Source organism: Stenella coeruleoalba (genome assembly GCF_951394435.1).
Source record: "Stenella coeruleoalba genome assembly, chromosome: 19".
Classification (NCBI taxonomy): domain Eukaryota; kingdom Metazoa; phylum Chordata; class Mammalia; order Artiodactyla; family Delphinidae; genus Stenella; species Stenella coeruleoalba.
Window position 1 is genome coordinate 47953425 of NC_137165.1, and position 6120 is coordinate 47959544.

Genomic DNA, 6120 nt, shown 5'->3' on the forward strand with positions numbered 1-6120 from the left:
GTGGGTGGGAGGGGTAAGAGCAAGCAGGGACGGTGGTACATGGAGTACGATAACCAGTGAGGTCTACAGTAGTAGTGGTGAGTTTTGAGAATTTGCTGCCTTTATTGTGAATATAGTTTATGCAGTGTAAGGTTGTAAGTTAACTTCTAACAGTAGCCGTGGTTACCAATGGCTCACGCCATTCCTGAAGATGCCAATATGGCTTTCACAATGGATGGCAGCCATCTCCGGTGCCCTCTCCCCTTCCAGGTCCAGTATCTGGAACCCAGAAGTTAAAATGAGAAAAGACAGACTAACAAGAGAAAAAAATTTTTTTTTTTTTTTTTTTTTTTTTGTGGTACGCAGGCCTCTCACTGTTGTGGCCTCTCCCGTTGCGGAGCACAGGCTCCGGAGGCGCAGGCTCAGCGGCCATGGCTCACGGGCCCAGCCGCTCCGCGGCATGTGGGATTTTCCCGGACCGGGGCGCAAACCCGTGTCCCCTGCATTGGCAGGCGGACTCTCAACCACTGCGCCACCAGGGAAGACCCAAGAGAAAAAAAAATTTTTTTTTGAATGACGTATGTAGGTGTGGGAGTTTATAAAGCAGTGTTACTCAAGGAGGCAGTGAGAACCGGGGAGTTAAATACTATCATGGGCTGGACAGAAGGAAGGGATTCGGGGGGAGTATTTAATGGGAAGGCGGCCAGGAAAGCACAGTGAACAAGGGTGTTTAGTGGGGTTTGTGATGCAGATTCAAGTTGGTGACTTTTATTGATGAGCGTTGTTAAGCGGCCTCCTCGTCTAGGTGTGGGAGAAGGAGAGGGCCCTACAAATGGGCATTTTCTTTTTCTTTTCTTTTCTTTCTTTCTTTCTTTCTTTATTTTTGGCTGCGTTGGGTCTTTGTTGCTACGCATGGGCTTTCTCTAGTTGTGGCGAGCAGGGGCCACTCTTCGTTGTGGTGTGTGGGCTTCTCATTGCGGTGGCTTCTCTTGTGGAGCACGGGCTCTAGGTGCGCAGGCTTCAGTAGTTGTGGTGCGCGGGCTCAGTAGTTCTGGCTCACAGGCTTAGTTGCTCCGTAGCATGTGGGATCTTCCTGGACCAGGGCTCAAACCCGAGTCCCCTGCGTTGGCAGGCAGATTCTTAACCACTGCGCCACCAGCGAATCCCGAGCATTTTCTTTATCAATGTGAATTTCCTTTACATACACAATGCTTGTGCCCTGTTCTTAGAGCGTTTCCTGAGTCTCCTGGTTCTCAGTGGCCTTCCCCTCAGAATAATGCTTATGCCAAACGGGCACTTTTTGGGTTGGTGAATTCTGGTTCCCTTCATTTGAAACCTAGTGGTTTTCCCTTAAAAGCAAATGGGGAATCCCCATGAGATCCCGGGAGTTACCTGAGCCCCTGCGTCTGGGATCACTGAGACCTGGCCCAACTCAGGATACAGAAGGACACAGATGCCAGTCAGTTCTCCAGTTGGCTGTGAAGGGGGCCCAGTGGGGTGGGTGGTCTAGAGGGGTGCAGACCTCCCCTGTTCTCCTAATATGGACAGCAGAGGTGTGTGTCCCTGCATCGGGGCTGACCACACTCCTACTTGGGGTCCCTAGGATGCAGCCATCCCACACTGCAGAGTCCTGAGGGTGGGGTTTTGGGGTCTGAGCCCTGGCCCTGATCCACAAGCATTTCAGAAATCTGCATGGGGGATGGGCGGGCCATTGTAGCTGATGGCACAGGGATGGAATCACTCCCGTGTGTGCTGCGTGGCAGAGTCCAGCTCCAGCCACCTGGACACTTGCTGCCTGAATGTCACATGCCCCCCAGGTGGCCTGTGGTCCCACGCTCACACCTGGGGGGACATTTATAAGACAAGGCATGAGCTGAGAGAGCCTCGGGACAGGCTGTGAGAGAAGATGTAGGCAGGGGTGCTAGCTGAGTGTCTCATAGATGGGTAGAGGGTTGGTCTCTGTTGCTGCTGAGGCAGAACAAGAACATTGGGGGGTTGGCTCTTGGTGTACCTGATGTGTAGGACATGAAAAACTTTTCCTCTACCCTCTTATGTTCTGTACCTGGGATCTGCAAATTAAACTGACGAACAACAGGTTAACAGGAGCAAAAGGTTTATTATGTCTGTTTACAGAGCCCTTCATAAAAAGGAAGCAGAGACACAAAAAGACAGACTTAGGGACTTGTGTGCCTGTTAACAGAGGGTGATAAGTTTCTGGAGAACTGACGGGACAAAGGCAAACAGGTTTCAGTTTCTAGGGACAGGAAGTTTTGGGAAGGTAAATAAACAGGGGAAAATCATGGAAGACAGAGCTCATTTAGTGACGTCATGCAGACTGAAGCCAGTACCTTCTCAGATGGTAAGATTCTTTCTCCCCTTCCTGCTACAGGAAAGGGAGGGGCACATCCTCACAAAGGGATCAGGCATATGGAGGAGGGCAGACTTTTTTTTTTTGCTGCTTTTCAATCATCTCAACTCAAAGTAACCCTTATGCCAAAGTGGCATATTTGGGGTGGCAAGTTCTGATCCCCCACAGCTGTAAACAAAGAGTTTCTAACAGCTGGAAATGGTACCGGTGGGTGGGCCTCCCCCAGACTAGAGGGAACACTTCCTCACCAGAGGAGAGGGTCCAAAATGTTGGGGTGATGGCCAACACGCTGCATGGTTATTGTGGGCCCCAGTTCTGAGTACCTCATACACTTTAGCTCACGGAATCCACCCTACAACGCTCTGAGATGGGCACTATTACCAATCCTATTTTACAGATGAGAAACCAAGGCATGGATGATGGGGTAACTGGTCCAAGGGTGGCTTGCTGGTGGTGGAGCTCAGGTGCAAAACCAGCTCTTCACCACTTCTCTCAGAGGATGGTGTCTGTTTCCTGGGGCTGCTGTAACAAACACCACATACTGAGTGGTTAAACGACAGACATTTATTGTCTCATGGGTTCCAGAGGCTGGAGCTCCGAGTTCAAGGTGTTGGCAGGGTTGGTTTCTCCTGCGGCTCCCTCTTTGGTGTGTAGACCGCTGTCTTCTCTTCCGGCTGTGTCCTCTCTCAGAGAGAACTAGAGCCAGATGGTGATGAAGACAGCAAGAGCAGATTTTATTCAGGAGCTACTGCAATGGGGGAAAAGAAGCCTCTGTATAGAACCAGGCTCCATTCTGAATTCAGCATGGGCAAGGGGTTTACAGCCAATGAGCAGAATGAGAGGGCAGAGATGGACTCTTGCTAAGAGTATACATTGGGGGTCAGCGGGGATTCTGGCTAAACTGATCTACCGGGATCCTTGCAATCAGACATCACCTGGGGGGGCGGGGTGGAGGATGAGGAACCAATCAGATATCCAGGGTGACCAGGTTTCTGGGGTGACCACATATCGAGGGAGGGTCTCGCTGCAGAGGAGAAGAGAACATCTTTTTCTCTGCCCATCTTGGGTTCTCTGGCGGGGGCCCCATACACAAGACGGGCCAAGGACAGATCAACAAGAGAAAGGCACACACAAGTTCATTAGGATCATGTTAGTTCACAGACGCATTCATGATGTCGCACATATGCAGGGGGGCACCCACTGATGGTCACCCCAAGAGTGAATAGAACTCCGGCTTGTCACCCATCTGGGGCTGTACAAAGCAAAGGGTTTTGGGTTTCTTTTGAGGGGAGTAAGTTATGGGAAGGCAGCTGGAAAACAGTGGTGAACACGAGCATGCTTCGTAGGAGTGTGCATAGTTCATTTCTACATCTGCTTGTGATGTCCTTCAGGTTGGTTTTGGCTCCTGGGGCTGCAGAGTCCATGACAGTGTGTCCTGGTGCAGTGCTTATGGGTTTGTGTTTAACTGGGAACAGCAGTGTGGGTCTGTGTGTAGGGACTTCGCTGAGGCCAGATTGTTTTAGCAGTGGTTGCATGCCCACCACTGGTTGCATGTACCAGGCTTTCCATTGCTCCACATCCTGCTGATATTTGATACCGTGTTTTTAATGTCTGCCAGTCTGGTAGGTCTATGCATAATTTTTTCTTATGGTTTTAATTCCCTGGGTTATTAGTAAAGTGTGCATCTTGTTGCATTCATGGACTATTTACTGTTTTTTTTAAAATATAAATTTTATTTATTTATTTTTGTCTGAGTTAGGTCTTTGTTGCTGCACCCGGGCTCTCTCTAGTTGCGGCGAGCGGGGGCTACTCTTCGCTTTGCATTACGTGGGCTTCTCATTGCAGTGGCCTCTCTTGTTGCGGAGCACGGGCTTTTGGCACACGGGCTTCAGCAGTTGTGGCACGTGGGCTCAGTAGTTGTGGCTCGCAGGCTCTAGAGTGCAGGTGTCAGTAGCCATCGCGCATGGGCTTAGTTGCTCCACGGCATGTGGGATCTTCCTGGACCAGGGCTCGAACCCGTGTCCCCTGCATTGGCAGGCGGATTCCCAACAACTGCGCCACCAGGGAAGCCCTGTTTTTTTATTTTTTTAAGTTTTAAAAATTGTGGTCAAATGCACATAACATAGAATTTACCATCTTAACCATTTTTAAATGCACATTTCAGGGAAGTAATTCACACTGCTGTGCAACCACGACTGCCATCTACCTCCAGAACTTTTTAATCTTGCAAAACTGAAACTGTCCCCATTAAACACTGACTCCCCATTCCCCCTCCCTCAGCCCCTGGCACCCACCATCCTACTTTCTGTCTCTATGGACCTGACTGTTCTAGGGGCCTTGTGTGAGTGGATCAAACATTATTTGTTCTTTTGTGTCTGGCTTATGTCACTGAGAATAATGCTGTCAAGGTTCATCCATGCTGTAGCCCGTGTCAGAATTGCCTTCCTTTTTAGGCTGAATAACATTCCATGGAATGGATGGACCGTGTTTTGCTTCTCCATTCATCCCTCAAAGGACACATGTAATACCTACATTAATTTCTCATGTCTTATAATATTTGTGGAATAACTTCAGAAAGTCCTATGAATCAAAAATCATTTACCGTTAACTTTTTTTTTTTTTTTTTTTTGCGGTATGCGGGCCTCTCACTGTGTGGCCTCTCCCGTTGCGGGGCACAGGCTCTAGACGCGCAGGCTCAGCGGCCGTGGCTCATGGGCCCAGCGGCTCCGCGGCATGTGGGATCTTCCCGGACCAGGGCACAAACCCGTGTCCCCTGCATCGGCAGGCGGACTCTCAACCACTGCGCCACCAGGGAAGCCCAGCATGAAAGTTTGAAAAACAATTAAAATAGCACAGGACCGAAGTTAAAACAGGAGGGGACTGACTTCTTGGGACAAGTGTTGGGAGAGGAGACAGACCCTACACTTCTTTCTACAGCCCTAGGAGGTCCTGCGGACCCGGCTTGTTCACACATTGGGGGTCCACCCAACACAGCCATGGTGTCCTGACCGAGGTGGATGTGTGACCCTGGGTGCGGGGTCTGGGAAGGTGGGGTCACTCTCGTGTGTGGATGTGTGACCCTGGGTGCAGGGTCTGGGAAGGTGGGGTCACTCTCGTGTGTGGATGTGTGACCCCAGGTGTAGGGTCTTGGATGGTGGGGTAACCCTGGTGAGTGTGGATGTGTGACCCCAGGTGAGGGTCTGGGGCTTGTGTGGGTCTCACCCCATCTACATGGGTCAGGTTCACATGTAGGGGGAGACGCCATATCTGCTCTTTGCCTGCAGTGTGTCTTGTCCCCTCTGAGATTTCCAACATCTGAATTGAGGGTGTTGCCCTGATTAACCTGTGGTCCCTTTTCTTCTCTTAATCTTGTCATGTTCATATGAGGACAGGCACCTGTGAGCCGGTTGCTGCTCTGTGTTCTGCTGAGTGATCAGTAACCCTTGGTGGTATCATATTAATATCACAGCATATCACATAGCATATCTAATCCATGGGGGTCACACTGTCTGGGTTCCTCTGGACAGAGCTCAGGTAGCACAGATGAGCCCCCCTAAGAATGGTCCGTCACGTGCCATGGGAGGGTACCATGATGGCCCCCGAGGTGGGGGATGGTGCTTGGGCCTCACACATTTGTGATAGGGGAGTTGAATTGGAATCTCAATTAACAAGACATCATTTAAAAAATTTATTTTATTTTTAAGTGAACTAAAATACACATCAGGGACTTCCCTGGTGGCACAGTGGTTGAGACTCCGTGCTCCCAATGCAGG